The sequence below is a fragment of the Lepisosteus platostomus genome, chromosome 17, assembly GCF_059453375.1.
Source record: "Lepisosteus platostomus isolate fLepPlt1 chromosome 17, fLepPlt1.hap1, whole genome shotgun sequence".
Classification (NCBI taxonomy): Eukaryota; Metazoa; Chordata; class Actinopteri; order Semionotiformes; family Lepisosteidae; genus Lepisosteus; species Lepisosteus platostomus.
In genome coordinates this window covers 14288659-14307886 of record NC_142627.1, presented here as the reverse complement: position 1 = coordinate 14307886, position 19228 = coordinate 14288659, and the positions used below count along the sequence as shown (strand labels likewise).

Genomic DNA, 19228 nt, shown 5'->3' with positions numbered 1-19228 from the left:
AGTTATCCAAAACTATAGGCTATTAAGGTCTTTAACTTGTGCAGAATCTTTGCGCTGTATTTTAAATCCAAAACCATTTCAAAGTGAAATGTTTGGTTGCAATCTCTCTGTTTATTTTAAAGATTTGGAAGTTCTGTTTTGTGGTTAACCATGTGGTCAGAGGATAAACATGAAAGAAAATGCTTTCATTCATAAAGATATGTGAGCTACCTTATTATCAACAGGCTTATATAGGGAGGTTCAAAAAGAGCCTGTTATTGAGGCACAACAACAAAGACACTGTTCTTGCTTCTTATAATCAAAGTTCAATATGTGCAAACAACCTTATTTATGCTTTAACTTTCACAGGTTAATCACAACAGACACTAGAAATAAAACATTAAAATTGTGCTGATGTAAAACCTGTGAAGCTAGACACACAGGACTAGAAGGAGTATGTCAGAAATGAAAAAGTACAGAAAAGAGTCTCCCACCACTCAGGCTTATTGGAACAGCATTTGTTTGTTTGGTTTGCAAGAAATTTGTCAAAAGTCTGTTTGTGGTATATTTGTTCATGTCATAAATCAGTAGCCTTTTCAGAGGCCAAGTAAGCATGTAAAAGCATAGGAATAGTATTGTATATGCTAGTATAGTGAATAAGAAGAAAATGATGGTGAACTTAGAATTGGAAGAGGTAGCAGGAAGTGGTTAAAATCATTCTTTTGGAATTCATCTGTGAAATCACAAAGTACTTTGCAGTGTTTATTTCCAAAACCAGGTATCTTTACTAAGGATTTCCTTTGGTATAGGAGAATCTAATAGACAGGAACATATCCTCATTGTGTATCTTCTGTTGTCTCCCACTTTGTTAGGTGATGGCACTTGTCAACAGCGAGGGAGTTGTTTAAAGCACTTGTGGAGGACTGAGTCTCAGGTGTCGTGACAGCTCTGGACAGCAGTTAGTTTCCCTTTTTATTTCCAATCTGTTGTGCACTTCTTTCATGACATGATGTGTGAACTTGTATATTTGCATTGATTCTTTTGTAGAATGTGTGTTTCTTATTGTACACTGAATGTTACATGGTATTAATTCTCTCAGATTTTTAGACAAAAGGTGAGAGGGGGCATTATTGTTCATATTTTCCCTAAATTACAAGTGAGTTTGTCAACTTGTGTATTATCATCCTTAAAAGATATGCAATCAATACAATTGCATTGCATTCTACGTTTCCTTTTGGTGTCCAGGCTAAGTGCTAAACGTACTGTACACTACCCCCTTGTTGTTTCCACAATGAACAATTTAAAGAAAAACAGGGGGGCAGTTGACAGATAAGACCTTTCACCACCAGTCTCACTCCCACACATTGCATTAATGGATACATACCCCATACCTATTGTGGTTTAGTAGGTTACATACTTAAAACATCAACTCATTCCTACTTGACTCAATTTAATCATGAGGGAAAAGGTGAAATTCTAATACACTGAGATATAAAAACCAGAGCTTACTGTATATTTTATTTTAGGATGTAAATATGCCAGTGGCCAAACAAATACAATTATTTTATTATTGTTTAAATTATGATCCTTCAGGATCATCTTGCAGATTTGTTTTATCTGAGAAGTTTCAAAAGGTTTTGGAATACTTGGGTTTTCCAATTTTGAGAACCCTGATTTAATTCCTAAACCCTAATCTATCATATAACCCTAATCCAGTACAGACACAAAGGCAGTGATCATAATCCCATGTGTAGTGAAGCCATTTATTTATCTGATACCACCTCCAACTCACTCACTGCGGCACAACTCAGTTTTGAAAATCTGCTCTGATCCATGCACTCCCCCTGCACACATATACGTACGTCCCCTCTTCATTCCCACTGCAAAATTCAATTTATTATTTCTTAACGATTTACAAGTAAAAGTCACTCACCTTATGAAAAGTCAATCAGTTTACTAATTTAAGGGGAAGGATACGATGTATTGCATTTGGCAGGGGATGTGAAAAAATGTTAACACATAAAATGTATGTATATATAGTATAAAACTGACCTAGCGCTGCAAAAACTTATTTTACCAGACTTGAATGACAATTAGCCCAAAAAGGTTAACTGAATGTCTTTCTCTCAGGAATTCTCTTCCCCCAGTATAAAATAACAGCATTAGCCAAAGAAAATCCCAGATTAAGCTAACAGGTAGAAGCGTGGTGGAGCCCTGGGAGACAGTGTTGGGAGTGGGGAGATTGGGAGATTCATCCCAGCGGGAGGCTAATACTCATCATCCAAAGCTACAGCTGAGGCCCACTTGACTGACAGGCGAGCAGGAGCTGAAAGAGCCGTTACACATATCCCACAACTGCTGGCATGCAGACTTGAAAGAGATTTATTGCAGGATAATTAGCTGGGAGTATTAAGGGCAGTAGGAAAGAGCCACAATTAATGTTTAGCAAACAGAAAGAGGGATAAAATTTGCCAAAAAAAAATTATATGCAAAAGGCCTTGAATTTCCAAATGAAAGGGGAGAGGGAATGGGCAGAGGGAAGAGAATGTCAGCACAGTCTTCATGTGAACTCCTGGTCCTTCCAGTGGCTGCCTGTGTACAGATCTTGTGATGTGTTTAATTTGAAAAGAATTACAGTGCAGCTGATTTTAAATATTACTAGATCCAGGAACCTACCGTAAGCAGCGTAACCTTATATCAAAGACAAAGTGCCTTACATGGAAGGTGAAGAGCATTAATAATTAAATTGCCTTTGGTAACAAGCTGTAAGGTCTGCCTGTTCTAAAAATGGTTTGCATGAACCAAAGGGTACCACTCTTTTTCGAGCAAATACACTTGAGTTGGTGTTGTTTATGCCATAGAAGGTGGGTGAAAGTGTTTCTGAATAAATATACAAATGTTTCTTCACAAAATAAAAAACACCGGAGTTTCAAAATGTTACAAGAATGAAAAGATTGAAGTGCATTACTTACACTATGAGCACAGACCAGGAAACTTTATATCAAAGATTACGTTTATTATAAATGAAGAAGAGCATAAAAACAAATTGCTTTTGGTAGTACGGTATAAGATCTGGATGCCTACTGTAAGGGCTTACTCATGTTTACATTTACTTATTTCAAAGTTATCATATCTGGTTTTAAAACCCCAAAATAAAGTGTGGAAATTCAGAAGACAGAAATGCGACATAAATGTTATATGAGAGTATGGCACTCTGTAATGTAAGAGATTTATTGGAAAAGAACATAAATTACCATTAAGCAAAGATCAATTAAATTTCCAACAGTAATTAATAAATACATCCCTGAAGGACCTGAAGCAACCCTCTTGTATACTAGAAACCACCATTCATATTAATTTATTATTTGTAAAGTTAAAAAAATACTGTGACGACAAAATTCAAAACCGTTTGCATTTCAAATTGCTTGAATTATTTCACCTTGGGGAATGAAATTCACATTAGAGCTCAGCTGATAGTATAATCTGCTTTGAAAGGTCACATTCCAAGGCATTTCAGGTAGTTGTCTTATTTACTGATTACAAAAGGAGCCAATGCTTCAGAAAACATTCTTTTCACAGGATAAATCCTTGCTTTTGTCATTGTGTTCATTTTAAAATAATCTTGCGTTGGTGGGTATGCAGTTCTGTCTCCTCAGCCAAAACTGATGATTTTGAAGAGAGGCAGAGTATATCTGCATACAGGCTGCTGAATTTATTTTTGTTTCATTTACATGATCTCAACGGCAAGGGCATACGAATGCTGCAAAAAGTTTCTTGAAAGCTACATACGAAAGTTGTATTTTTTTTTGTTTCAGCTAAGTGTCTGGCATAAAGCCACTCATGTTGACATTGTAAATTCTGAGCATCTCCTCCCTTTGTGTTATAGATATCAGATACATCTGAATACTTCATCTTGCAGTCTATCTTCTCTGTGTTTTTAAATTTGCATTTTCCAAGCTAAAGTGGGTCTTGGACAGGTGGCAATGGCTCATTAGAGAATGGAAGCAGATTGATATATGATGAAGGTAGAGGTCTTTATCATTTCCAACCTTTTCACAGGCTCCGACTGCCACAGCACTTGTAGCCATACTGGACGGCAAAGCAGGTGCTGCTGAATGCTAAACAAAAATAAATAAGATGCAGAATGGGTCACATAAAGCCGACTGCTTGCCCTGTTGATTTATCCGGCCAGCTGATTTTACTGTAGGCTTCTTTCTATTCATTTGCACAAGGTACATCTTTCTCCAAAGTGAATTGTCTTTGATTCAACACAGTTTTTTTCCATGAAATTGAATCCAGCTTACAAACAGCTGTTAGCCTGCACATGCTCTCCTACCCACTGAGACTGGCTTTAGTGTTGCAGAAATGAGAGAGTTGGGCTGTGTACAGGAGTTTTGATCATCCCTGGTTAAATATGCCACATGTCAATCAAGGGCTTCTAAGAATATTGTAATTATCAAATGTACCCTGACTGTAAAATCAGCTCACAGTTTATCCTGCTAGAATGAAATGGTTTAACAATTTTATTTGCTCAAGAACTCAGAAACCAGACACGGGAGAGATCATTTTCTGCATAATTATTTCCTCTACAATCAGGCAAACTGCACTTCCTAAAGACACACTGCCTCACATAGGCTCAAGTATATTATATCCAGACCTAAATTAAAGCGGACAAAATTACAGTATATTGCAAAAACAGCACTTAGATTTTCTTCAGTCACTTTAAAACATCCCTACCACACCCCCACCTCACCTATAAATTTTTCATAATCTTTCAAAGAATCTTCCATTGCTGTCACAAACTGCTATTAACAAAACATTAAATGAGATCAGATGTTTCCTACCACAAATGTTAACTTAAGACAAATTTATCTTAATAATAATTATATTAGCACTTCATCTGATAATAATTACAATAAATACATTCATGCAAATAAATATAAATTCAAATAAATATATGCAATTGATAATGTCAATAAAAATCTCCTTTTCAAAAAAAAGTATTTTAAAAAGAATTTCAAAACCAATTTGTTTTATTTTTTACTCTATTTAAGAATAAAGAGAATTCCAGAACATATTTTTAATCTATCCACAGCATTTAAAGAATTTCTATCCCAAGGGATTCAATTACATCTAATCTTTAGCTAATGCTAACAGCATTTCTCAAACTTTTAGAGACTGGAATGCTCATAGATATGGTTTAAAGCCAAAACAAAAACACAAACAATCTGTAAGCACACTGCAATTTAAGAGGCCTTTAAATGAAAAGATCGTAACCCCTAATGTTTTCGATTTTGTTCTGCTTTGAGGATACCTTACAACTGAGACTTGTTAAACATGCAGAAGTGGCCTTCCCTTGTTGATGGTAACTTCTGTTTGATTGCCATGTGATTTGTTTGTTCAGATGATAGACTTTCCCTTGTGATGTGGAGATCCTTGCACACTCCTTCATAGTTTAAATGAGCCATTTTATTTCTTCCTACAAGCAAGTCAATAGGTCTGAGCCCCACCCTTTTTCTGTTATTTTTATTGTCCCCAATAAAAGCAGTGTTCTTGTGGGCCACAGCTAAAAGGGTTTATTATCTAAGGTCAATGTTCCTGAACCTTTTGAAGAAGATCTGTCAAAACCATCTGAAATAGAGAATTACAATTGCAATTATCTGACATGACCTTAAACCATTACATTATAAGTAGTACAGAAATATCTTCTAAAGCAAGATGCTAAAATATACTGTATAACAGAAATGCTCACACTACATTTTTCCCAACTTCAATATATTTCTCATTCATTCATTGTTCCTTTTGGGATGGTTCACTACTTCAGATTAAGGAATGCATCCTAGCACTACCTTGTTAAAAAAAACGGGGTACCATTAAAAAGTCCGTTTTGAGAACTTAAAGAACACTTTTCACAAACCTTACATGTTTCAGGTGCAAAAAAAAACAACAACAACTTTCAGCAGCTTTTTCAAAAGTAATTAGGTGCAAGCATTTTTCATGTCCTTAAAAATAAATCCTATTGTTATTAAAACCAAAACCACACACAAGACGTGAAACAAGATGGATTCATTGTTTTAAGTGTGTTCTTTCAGTTTAAGCAACAAGAGAGATATACCATTGTTTTCATTTATAAATGACATGTGTTAAACCTTTTTCCAATGTACAGGTTGTGGATTACATTTTTCTGCTGTTATTTAGCAAGAACTTTTTTTCTAATTTATTATTCATTTTTTTCTCTTAATTCATTATTCATTTGATCTAAATTTCATTAATTTTCCAAAATGTTCCAACTGGGTTTTTCTAGCTTAGGCAAGGATTTTTCTTTAGCTCTTTTATGTTTCAGTGTCATGGAGGTTATCTTATTCTTAGGGCAAACAGCATTTTTTAAACGTTGTAATAGCATTTTAATGAAAGGGGTCAATGTCACCCTCCTGTTATGCATCTCCTCACGGGCTGTGGTGCAAAACTTTATTCCTTGATTCTTTTGGGTTTGTCCGCCATCAAACACTTTGAGTAATTACAGAGTTCACTAGAACTAAACATGGGTCTGCTGGAGAAACTGTAGCTACAAAATTATCAGGATTTTAAAATGTGCTTGATCTATTCCATGGAAAATACATGAGGAGAGAAAAAAATAGTTTCTTAATTACTCTGAGTGTTGTCCTTTTTTCCTTGCTTCTAACTGCACTTTGAGGTGTGACATTATTGCTGTGCACTTTAAATTAAACACGTTTTGTGTTCCTGCTGTTATTTTTGTTTTTCCACTATAAACAGTTATCTCCAGATTGATCAACAATAATTCCTGTTTGGTTGGAGCTTCAACATCAGAAGCATTTTTTTCTCAATGGTTTTAAACTCTGCGTCAGTTAAAGTTTATGAGTTCTCTTGCATACATTTTTTTCCAAAGAAGCTAAGGTCATCTCTAATCTTTTATGTTTTTTTATACTAATACATTTAATTTACAAGAGCTTTAAAACACGTCAAAGCTCTGGGCCATTTTATAAACTTCAATGAAATCTCTCCTCACCTGTCCGTTTTTCCTGAGGAGGCTTAGCTCTTCAAGTGTCTTCACCACTAAATCTAATCTAGTGCAGCAGTAAAATCTAATCCCAGATACAATTAGCATGTTATAGAAAGGCTAGCCTTTTAACACCTGCTACAAACAGTACCAGTGAGATAGAAAAGAAACTCAAACAATTTAGACCAGGGAGCTGATTGAAAGACATTAAAAAAACTTTGATTAGGCCCTGAAATGTGTGGAGCGAGGTTTAGTGTATTTAGTGGTGGTAAGTAATTAAGCCTCCTGGGGTGAGGCTCCTGTGACGAGAGTCTGGCAGAGATTTTTGTACAGGAACCCATCTGACTACGCGGCTAGCCAACAATAACACCTGAGAGCCTCTGGGTCTGTAGGTTTTCAAAACCATTGATTTATGCTTATTGGTCAATGTACCCAAATGACTGGGCAATAATCATAAAAGTACAAAACCGCAGGCCTTCCAGAATCAATATTGGAAGGTGTCTCTGCGTTAAAGACAGATAGACATTAAAATCTGCCACCCCCGTCTTTATAAATGTATAACAAACATAGCTGTTAACACTGAAGTCTCTATTATCAAAGTATGTCTAAATAATAAATATCTGGTTTCAATTATTAGTAATCAATCATAAGAAAGTGTCGCTTACTATCAGGTTATTGACACTGTATTAATGTTGTCTCTTTTGTATAATATGAAGGTTATACAGTACATATTAAAATAGGGTGATAAGGCATTTCTACATGACTTTTTTGGATTCACCTGTACAGCTCTGTGAAAATATACATTAGCCAGCCTACACTGATCTAAACTTAGCTTTATTATAGTTTTAGTATAGTACTAATAGCTTTAGTACTATTATTATGCTTAGCAGGAACTGAAATGTTTGTATATTGATATAAAATGTTCATTTTTTTGGTTCCCACTTAGCAAGTTTAGTTTTTAATTGGCAGCTTTTTGTGAAATAAGTCAGATGTGTTAATGTTAAAAATTGAACACTTGTTGCCTTTTTTCCCACATAGTTAACACTTCATTTTCTCTTGTTAAAAAAATGAAAAATCACATGGCACATGTTGTACACACACATACACACCCTGAAATGGCAACGAAATGTCCTTGTTTCACAAAATTAAACCTATATATTTCTGGGTATCATGCCACTTTATGTCTAAAATAATTTACATATTTGTATTTTGTTTTATATTGCTTTCTGTTTCGCACATAAGCCACATCAAGGAAAATGCAAGATTTGGAGACATGTGCATTAAATAGTGTGTTTGATTTAAAGAGTGTGTGAGCTTACAGCCACAGTAACTTTGCAGTCATGGATAAGACATAATAAGCAGAAGATACATAAATGCATTTTTGTTGTGTCAAAGCCAAACTCCAGCCTCCAACTGAGCTATCTTACCCTTGGCTCAAAGACAGAGGTGCATTAAAAAATGGAGGAATTTAAAAGACAAAAAAAGAAAAAAACGACTACCAGTTTCATTTGCAAAGTACATGTGGTTACACAGCAGTATGACACTTTGCTATTAATGAATGTGTGAAGCTGTTATTAATGCCATGTAATGTAGTTTATCACCAAGATCACCACCAAACCCTATACACATATATGAAGAATGAAGCGGAAAAAAACTCCTTGACAAAATACATGTGAACTTTTAGAAATACAACACTCTTTGTTATAAGTGCAGTGGTCAGGCCTGTGGGCTTCCAGTGGCATAATTACCATAATTAGAAGGCTAGTTCATTGAGAAGGAGTCTATTGAGCTCTGTCAGCATGGGGTCAAACAAACCGAGAGACTGTAGGACTGCATTGCTCAGCCACAGAGACTGGGTTATTAGTGACCCTTATAATAGGATACTGTATTCAGCAGTACCACAGTTAAAACCTATTGAAATTAGGAGAGCATAATAAAAACATTATGGAACAAGGTGAAGGTAAACAGTTCTTCTTTATTGCATGGTTAATAAATAGTGGACGAATTATGCTAAAATTATAATGGTAGCACACCTTTACCATGGTGCAGTCTTAAAACTTAAAATGGGCACTGGTATGCACCTCTCATTAAAATGTTTTTACAACATGAACTACTATTTCCTAGTCCATGTGTATTGGTATCTGTGGGATTCAAACATTACCACAAAGTCTATTCTCAAGCTTCTGTGTTATTTAAATAAACTAGCGATTGGATGGCTATGGACTGGTCACACTATGGTTTTATTATGCAGTAATGGAAAATATCTGACTGAGACTTTAGGGAACATAAAATGCATGTGCAACAGTTGCAGACATGCGAGACGCTTGCAAAACAGCACTGATTTCCATTTTGAAATGCTTCTTATTTAGCATGAAATGGGGAATATAACTTTAATGGTTTCTGAAGGACTGTCCTTAAAACAGTGGTTTTTGTTCATACTCATAATAAGTTGTATGAAAGACAATGTTCTCTTTCAATGTGAGAAAAATAGCAAAGGACAAATATGTATTATGGGTGGCATGATGGTGTGGTTTGTGCTGCTCCCTCATAGCTCTTGGGTCATGGGTTGGATCCTTGCCTGAGACACTGTCTGGGTGGAGTTTGCATGTCCCCACCGTGGCCACAGTGGTTTCATTGCTTCCCACAAGCCAAAGACATGCTGTGTAGGTTGCCTGGCATCTCTAAATGGTATCATAAATGCATGTGTGTGTTTATACCCTTTGGTGTCCAGTCCAGGGTATATCCTGCCTTGTGCCCATATTGTTAGTTTAAAATTGAAAAAGTTTAAAACGTATTCCTACGCTTACAGTTAAGTCTCCTAGCAATGAATGTCAGTCTGACAATGGCTTAGCTCTGTGATATGAATCAGAACATACAGAGCTACAAACATGTGGAGGCCACAGCTTGTTCTGTACTCCCACCACTCTTTGGGTAAAGAAATGACTTATCTTCTCAGTTTAAAATGCACATTTGTGTAGGTGCTCTGTTTCATATTTCACTCTTCATTATGAAGAAGTGTTCTGGATTGACTTTGTTAACGCTCTTTAGGATTTTGTACACTTTTGTCATATCCCATCCCAATCTTCTCTGTCGAAGTTCAGGTCCGCTCCTTCAGCCTCTCTGTGGTTCTTTGTTAGAACCTTTCAGATTAAGAATTAAAGAATCCTGCACTGATCTGGTGTTTATAAGGGTGCAAGTCAGGCCAGAACATTGTATTATCAAAGAGCACACCAGCCGAAACATCACCAGAGGAGAAGTGTTGGAAAATAAGTGGAAAGTGAGGCCTGTAGCTTTTGCCAGCAGATGTTTCTAAGATAAACAAACCCAGACAGTCTATAGGAAAATGTTTTAAACTATGAATTTCGGACATCACTGAGCTCATCCAGTACAAATCCACCCTATACTCTTTTGGAATGTGTTTTTCCATCAATTGATGGTGTTAAATAATATGGCTTTTGTTTGTTTTTGGGGGGTTATTTTTTAGAAACTGTATATCTGAGGCTAATATGTCTGTTTAAAGACATGATGCTTAACCTCATACTACAGTTAGAATGAGATGTTTTGCTCTAGTGTTTTGTTGAGACTGAAGTTTTCTTTTTTGGGATAAAGGCTGCAGGTTTTTTTTAATGTTAGGCCACTTTGTTACTTAACTGCGTCAGGAAGCAAGGAGGTGCATGAAGAAAGGTGATTATAATTTTGTTTTGAATATTCCTTTGTCATGGGAGAGCACTGTCACTTATTATTTTTTACTTGATAGTTTAAGTTAAAAGTATATAGGTCATGGTCCTCCAAGTGCTTTAACAAGAGGAACAATCTTCGGAAAATTCTTGTAAACTTCTTAGGACTCCCTATGAATCTTTTGCTGGCACTCACAGAAGAAGATAAATTATGATTGACAAAGAAAAATGTGTGATTCTAGCTGCTGAAACTTTTTTGACTAATTGTCCGGCTTGAATAGACCCTGACAGGATTCAGGATATCTGCCTGTTACAAAATGTATCTTACTAAACAGGCTTGTCTGACAAACAGTAACTTAAGTTGTCCTATTCAAGCCACAATAACTGCTTCCCTGTAAAATACCTCTTAATGTAAAAAGAATATCAACTCATTAATGTGACCTCTAGTCTTTTATTTTAAATCTAGAATCTGTGCAAGAAAACTCAAAACCATGACGACCCTCAAGCATTTTAGATTTTACGATTTTTTTCATCATGAAATTCTTTTTAAAAAATAAACAATAAATGGTTTCTAACTGATTAAATATTAAATAATGCAGAAAGTGTTCTGTTACCTAGAGGGATTTTTTTCTCTTATTTCAAATTTGGAAAGCCCTCTCACTGATTTGAAGGCATGCATATTACCAGACACTTGCTAAGTTTTCTTCATGCTCAGGCTATTTATAATAGAGTGCCAGCCGACTGGGTCACTAAGAAAAATAATGTGTCATTACACTGAGTTCTGGCAGTGACCAAACCGTTTGCAATATGCATTGAGTTTAAATTATTTCTGTTCCCCCTGACTGATAGGAAACTGCAGAAAAGTGAAGAGAGAGGACACACTGTACAGTTTGTACATGATCCTTAGGGAAGCCATAGCAAACCTTTGAAAAAAGATTTACCACTGTAACTGGAACTAACATTCTGGCTAAGGTTCTAGGCTCACAGTCCATTTTGGAATAGTGTGGTTAGATAAATAAAACCATATCCTAGTAATCTTTGTCATCTAGAAACTATTTGATTGGCTAGTAGCACAGGATTCCAGGCTGTCAGGTCAGTATCCCAGAATTTGAATTTAACAAAACAGGCTTTGGTGGTCTCATCATAAGCTTTGTATAAGTTAGCCACGTTAAAAAAAACAGCACATCATACAGACATCTTTGCACTCACCTTGGCTTAAAGCCAGGTTTAAATGAGCTATAAAAACAAATGTATATATGCATACACCTATTTATTTTTATTATCTTAATTGATTGGATTTTAATGTACTGTATGCCTGGCAGTGTGTAACAAATAAGAAGCTTAGATTTATAATTGTCTCTCTGCCTTCTTAATCTGTACAATGATGCCCAGATTGACAAAAATGAATTTGAAGATTCATAAATCCAATGTCAGGCAGAATGCGCATTCCAATTGCATCTGGAAAAAGATGTCTCAACAGCCAGAGAAATGTAATCTTCGAAAATATGAAAAGATGGGTCAAAATGGTGTAGAAATAATGTCCTTCAAAAACGGCACAAGTTAGGATGTGAGGATCAGAATTATTGCTAAGTGAGGAGCTGTTTTACCATTGTGGTTTTGGTAATATTGAAAACACTGGATGCCATATTTGATACCAGTGCTGTTGAGAGTACTATGGAACTATCCCTGTTCTGGTTAACCTAAGTTGCCACCCTCAGACAGATGGGGTGGGGGAGAGTGTGGGAGAGTGTGTCATCATAAGAGACTTACAGTAGTCCTAAGACTTTAGAGGAGTTTAAGAGACATCATCAAGTTAGGTGTGTTTTCTAATTAGATAAAATGAAGTGTTTAAATCAATATGATGAGTTTAATGTACATACAGTACATGAAAACAGTGTCTGTCTGCCAGACCTCATCTCTCCAAAAGACTGAACACCTCTGGTGACTGTAACATAGGCATAGTCTGTGATGTGCCATCAAACAAATTTAGATAATTATAGACTCATCTTGTACAGGAGTGGAAAAGAGTACCCCAGGCATCTCGCTGAGATTTTTATTCAATCAAACAGGTAACACTGTATGACCTGTATTGCCACTAACAGCCTTCAAATACTGTGCTAATTTCTAGAAGCTACCCCTTGTACTTTTAAGACATCCCCACAGTAAAAGAATGCTGATGTGCATCATTACGTTTCAAAATGGCAATTTAGTTTGTTACTGACAGTTGCAATAATGACATCGCTATCGCTAGTGACAAGCGACATTATTAAGTCTTTTTGTTCTATATGGAGAAAATAAATAAACAAATTATAGAAAAACGGAGAAAATGAAAATCCTTTGGAAAGCCCCTTTTCTTTCCTTTTAGTTGATAAGTAGATTGGCAGGTTGTGGGAAGTTATAGCTCACACCCTGAGGGGAATAAGCACAGAGGGGAGTTGGGTTTCAATATGCCTCCTGTGTTGTGAAATCTAAGAATAAACATGATAAGACTTAAATCTCTCTCTTTTTTAATCTTTCCTCTCATAAACCCCCATGGCTTGGTGTATCATTAATGAATTAAAGTGAGTTTCATAACTGCATTACCTGCAAAGAGCTGATTTATGTGTGTGAAACTCAATCTGAACTTAAATCAACTTAACAAAAGCTAAAAGAGAGATTCTTTCTCCTCCAGATTTTTTGATAAATTATATGCCCTGATATATCTTATGTTTCCTATTTTTACCTATTTTGCACATTCTTTTATAAGATTCTTTATGCAGAATATGAGATCTTGGTCCAATTTTCAGTTCAAAATCTTGGTGGAACATATTTAATAGTGAAGTTTTATTTTCTTATTTTCTTATATACCACATTTTGATATTTGGTATATTTTGATCCAAAGACACAAGCATTAATAAGAAAAGACACAGACTGTCTCCTTCTCAGCCCCACTATGTATTAGCAGATACTGTAGTAGAACCAACAACTACTGGCATGTGAACACAATTGGCAAACATATTAAAAGCTGCTACACCAGCCAGAGTCTGTGGCTTAATGTGCCCTTGTATATTGCTTAGAATTTCAAGTGCAGAATTCAAGAGAACTGTTTTACAAAAGCAGAGCATCATAAGTTTAGACATTTTAATAAGAACCAAAAGAAAAACAACTAGTATGGTTATTTGCACAACTAAAATGTTAGCTATGGAGAACGCGCGTTGTCTGTTTTCCTGTGAGATGTGTATGATAGACCCCTATTGGTGTGCCTAATACCTAAGGGTGACCAGGTGAGTGTGCCAGCAGGGCTGTTATCATACTACTCTTGTGCCACCCATGAAGTACTGAAGGGGGGGGGGACCAGGGAGCATTAAAGTTGGCGGTTTTCACTGGCTATATGTCAACTGACAGATATAATTACAGGAATGGTTCTCTCTACCCAAACCATTATTTATTTTAGCAGTTCTGACCCTTCACAGCGGCTTCACCACCCCCACTCCCACCAAAAGTGGCTTTTTAACTGAAAGCTTTCCAGACAAGTTCCACTGGTACACTGGGCAGAGTTCCAGAAACTGTACGTTTTCGTGAGCTGGGGCTATTTTACAAGAAGCCTGTGATGTGTCTGAACTTGAGTGGTTCCTTTTTGTGAGCTTTTTGGCCTGACCAAGACGCAGAGAAGTAAAATGAAATCTAATTTGGGAATCCACACGATAATTATACAAAAGTATACTTTATACAGAAAGCATTTTTTTCCCTATTTTTAAATGAATAAAAGTGCTTCAACGCAATTAAAATCCATGTTTATTAAACATGTGCCTCTTTAATGCCTGATAAATGCATGTTAAAGGTTCACATAGTTAAACATGTATTAAAAGGACTTTTGTAATTTATTTTTTGTAAAATATTTTTGTATGGCAAACTTCGGTTTTCTTTGATGGCAGTTACAGGTTTTGTCTGTTTTATGAGTGTGTAAGTAGTGCTGGACAGTAGCTAGATTTCATTCTTGAACACAAGATTACAAATCTGCTATTTGATCCAATTCATCCACTCCACAGTGATTTCTAAATTGTTCTCTCATTTAATTGGGCATAACAAGCTAATGAAAATGTGATTTTTACTAAGGTTAAATTCTAACTCAAATTACAAGGTCATGTGATGAAGATTGTCTAGTTTCAAAACATTTTTAACCCCTTGATTAGAATTATGTATAGATGCCTGTTTTCTACTGTATTGGTTTTCTTACGACTTCCATATTATATAAGCTTAATAATAGTGCTTTATAAATATTCAAGAAATGTATTAATGTATCTGTATGTCTGCTTTCGTATGCAGCCCAATGATGATGTAATCTTTCAGAGATACAGCAAAGAAACAGCACATTTACCAAGCCCTGCTGGAGGTGACTGCCTTATTTTTTACATTTGGTTTCTGCACCACTCTCCAACCTGCTTCACCCATTGATCTCCTAAGGAAAGAATTACGAAGAGAGGAGCTGCAATGTGTTAAATATAATATCCATCTTGAAGATGCATCATTGGTACATCCTGTTGTTTCTAAATATTTTTCCACGCAGTCTAAAACAATGTGCAGGAATTGATCCAGAAGCAAACTGGAGCAAAGTAACAGAAAAACTTCAATACAGATACGAAATCAATTAAGACACAACACTAACTAACAAAACGGTTTCAACCTGTTTGGTTACACAGGCAACTGCTTTGCAAGGCTCCTTTTCATACCAAGGAGCTGCTGACTTATTGGCAGTAAAAGGGGGTGGACAAGAGATGTTAGTGCAATAAAAACCGGGATCTACTGGACTAGTCTTTCACCTGAACTTTGGTTAAATCCAGGTCAGCAGCAGAAGACAAATTTCAATTCAGATATGAGTGCAATAAAGACAGAACATTAACTGTATGGATATGATGGCTATGTTTAAGAGACAACAGTCCGACCTTGCATGGAGGCAGAGCAAACTGATGCACACACACAGCAATGCAGAATAAAAAAGCTCAAGAATTCAACATAGACATTCCCATACAAGAGTAGGAGAAGACTAACATTCATTATATGATATTACAGATAAATCCGGTAATACAGTATGTCTGTGATGAAGAAAAAACACATTTGTCTGTTTGAGTAATCTAAATTAAATGTTTGTTTAGTTTCACCCACCTAGTTTGAATGGTGGTGGCCTGGTCATGAGGAAGAGGCCAACTCCAACAAGAATAAGCCACATGGACAAAGTACAATATAAATGTTAACCATACAAAAAGCACCTTAACAATAAAGCGTTACCATTTAGAAATGCATGCTGAAAAGAAAAAAAAACGACATTCTGTAGCTCCAGACAAACCCAGTCACTTTATTGCAATGAAGACTGGTATTTAACACTTGAAGTACAAGTTTAATGGGAGAGAAAACATTAAATAGCTGCAGATAGTTGGCACAGTGGGCAGACTGAGTGAGCCTCTGATGTAAAGTGAAAAGAAAGCTGGGAAAGATTGATAGGACAGAGAAATACTGAACCACATGGAAATGAAAGTGAGATAGACTGGACAGGGTGCCCATATGGAGGTACTTGCAGGCTGAGACACTACTGTGTCTGGCTACGGCCTGATCGAGAAGGCTTGGACCTGTGTGTCCTTAGTGTCCACAGCATGGAAAACAGATACATAGAAGGCTTTTGCAGGTGTAGCAGGAAAAGAAGTAACTGTGATTGTGTAAGAACTTTAAAAAACAAGCATTCATGCAGTCGGTCAGTTGGGGAGAAGGTTTAAAAGCTTACTACCATGCTAGGAGATGAATGACGCGCTGTAAGACTGAATAAAGATAAATATTCCAGTTTCTGTATTTTAATCATTTAGACTAACATTAAGAAATGATCTCAGGTGGAAACAAAACTGGAGGAACTGGAGAACTCAGTGCAGTGGGGCATTAGAGATCAGTGGTGTCTTGAAAGAGTTCTTCTCCTGAGTTGCTGACAGTTAAATCCACTGCAACAGTGAGGTCTTCAATAAGTTGATGAGTTTTGAAGACTATCACTTGAGCAGGTATATCTTGAGCTCGTAATCCCAGTCCTTGATTGATCTCACACAGTGAGCATCTGAATACAGAGTTTATCTGTCAAGCAGCAGAGAGAGAAAGAGATGGCAGAGGAACGCCCTGCTAGAGGAAAGCTTGCACAATAGTGGTGAAAACTTGAAAGCAAGTTCAAAGCAGCACCGAATTTCTTTTTACGGTTTTCAGGAAAATATATGATGTTTAAACCAAGATCAAAAATGGTTGCAGTGCACTTTCAGGATTCAGTTAAACAAAATCAGGATGAGAAAGTAATGGTTTAGAGCGCAGAGCACTGACTGAAACAGCCCCAAAGGTTTCTCAAAAGCCACAGGTAGGAGAAGCAGCAGTAAGATGACTGGTACATTGGTATTAGGGCATCAAAGTCTGGATCAGATTGGACTAAAGGCCATATTTATACCTTAATAGTTAAGACAGGTCTGTCTTTCTCCCGAACTTTCATTACAAACCCCAATTTCATTAAAAGTCATTACTGCCCCCATTTAAAAGATACGTCTGTATCAGTCTTATATTGAATAGCTGCAGGCAGACTTCCACAGCTGGAGGTGTTAGAATATCAATAGTGAAGCACATCTGGTGTGTCTCAGTAAGTCACGTAAGTCCCACACATAAATAGTTCACCTTCCATGAAGTCCTGCATGACGAAACATGAGCGTACTTTCATGATGGAAGTTAATCTGACTTCCTCTGCACTTCACCTGGGAACTAGGCTGGTAGAATTAGTAACGTTGGTCATGATCCACTGACCAGAGTTTACTGTTCCTCCTCCCTGCAGGAGCCTCAAGAAAATGGCAGAGCTCTCTATCAGGTCAAAGTTCTCCAGAAGGCAGGCGTCTTACCTGCTGAGCCACTAATATCTTGGATTTTAATGCATTTTAGCACAGTGTATTAGGATTCTGTTTTTAAAAAAATCTAAATTTTCTCTTGAATTTATATGTGCAGCATGACTTAAAAGAGAACACAGGGCATGCTTTTCCAAGTTATCTTGTAAGTCTCAATCCTTCATGTTAGAGGATTGACTTTGTCCAATTTCATATAGAAACTGTCCAACCCATGGACTTCCCAGTGATTGTGCATAAGACCCCAGTTTTATATAATGATGTGTGCAATGTTTTTCAAAATGTCTCAAACACGCACAGATACATAGATTCACTATGCTTTCACAAACTTTATGGGTACATAATAAACATTTTGACTGTTGTTAGTGTGACATAGGATAACAAGAAAGATTCGCTTAATGCTCAATAAGTAATGTGCCAGTGAATTTTGATTGCATGAACTGTGGTACATATTTGAATTGCAAAGAAAACAATGGTTACCATACTGTAAGATAATACTCTAATGCATTATTACAAGCACTATGAAAAAATGTGTTGTGATAAAAAACAAAAACATTAGATGGTGTTTTACTTCCTAATGATATAATGCTGTTAGCAAGAGGAAATAACTTCACACTCTATTGCTCTGAGAGAAAACTTTGATTTGCATTAATATGTAAATATACTATGTAGAGTAAATGTTTTGTTTTTCAAAACAACAGCTTCATAGGAATATTAAAGCTTTCTTCTGGAGCAATTAAATGTGTAAACATTTCATTTTAGTGTTTGAGTGTTCTATGGTTATCAGTAATTTGTTGCTCTGACACTTGTAATTGAATACATGTGCATTTGCTCTAAACAAAAAAGCCATCTACACTTAGAATGTGTGAGATTTTTGTTTTAAAAAAAATTGAACACTATGATGTGCTAATATTTCTTAGCAGCATTATTTCTGGCAAATGTTCTGGTAATAGATAAGATCAGCATTAATATTGTTAGCAGGGAAGAATTGTCACACACCTTGAAGTGAGGGAGAAAAGTGGATGCCTTAAGTCTTGGTTAATAAAACATTAAACAAGTTTTCTGAATTCTAATAATCACTCCTGTACTACACAGTCTGATCACTGATAAAAAATAAACATAATTTCTCTAAATAATCTGTATACTTGTGCTCTGTAATCTGGGGCACTGTAATAATTTCATCAGAAATTATTGCTCAAAGTTTTAGAATTAAGATTATAACAAATGTTTGGAAGGAATGACAACCGCCAAGTGCAATCAGACTCAGTTGACAGTCATTCATAATCAGTCTTGACGTCATTTCCTCTCCTAAACATTGTAAATACCATACATACAGTAATCCCCTCTGTCCCTCGCATGCATCTTTAGCATCCTAGCTCCATCCTGTCTCCACCTGTGTGGCTGCCCCTTGGTCACTCCTCACTCCACAGAGGGGTCCCAGCCTCCTGAAGCGGGTTAAACTAAATGTATTGTGACTAAAAGACTCAGTAAACCTTTCAATTTGCTTAATTCTCAAGTGTTGTTATTCCTAGTGAATTATCTTTGTGTGCTTTTCCACAGAGCATTCACAAAACCTGTCCTGTCATTACCACTGCTTTTGTAACAAGCCAAAAATGTCCATTTTCTTCACACAGATCGAAGTGTACGATGGTTTCACTATTCTTAAT

General features: G+C 36.3%; 1 long non-coding RNA gene across 1 annotated transcript in view; it reads left to right on the top strand.

Annotated features, from left to right (window-relative positions):
* LOC148646213 (uncharacterized) overlaps positions 1–19228 on the top strand; it is a 460577-nt gene that overhangs the window by 440660 nt on the left and 689 nt on the right. The gene's annotated exons all lie outside the window — the stretch shown is intronic.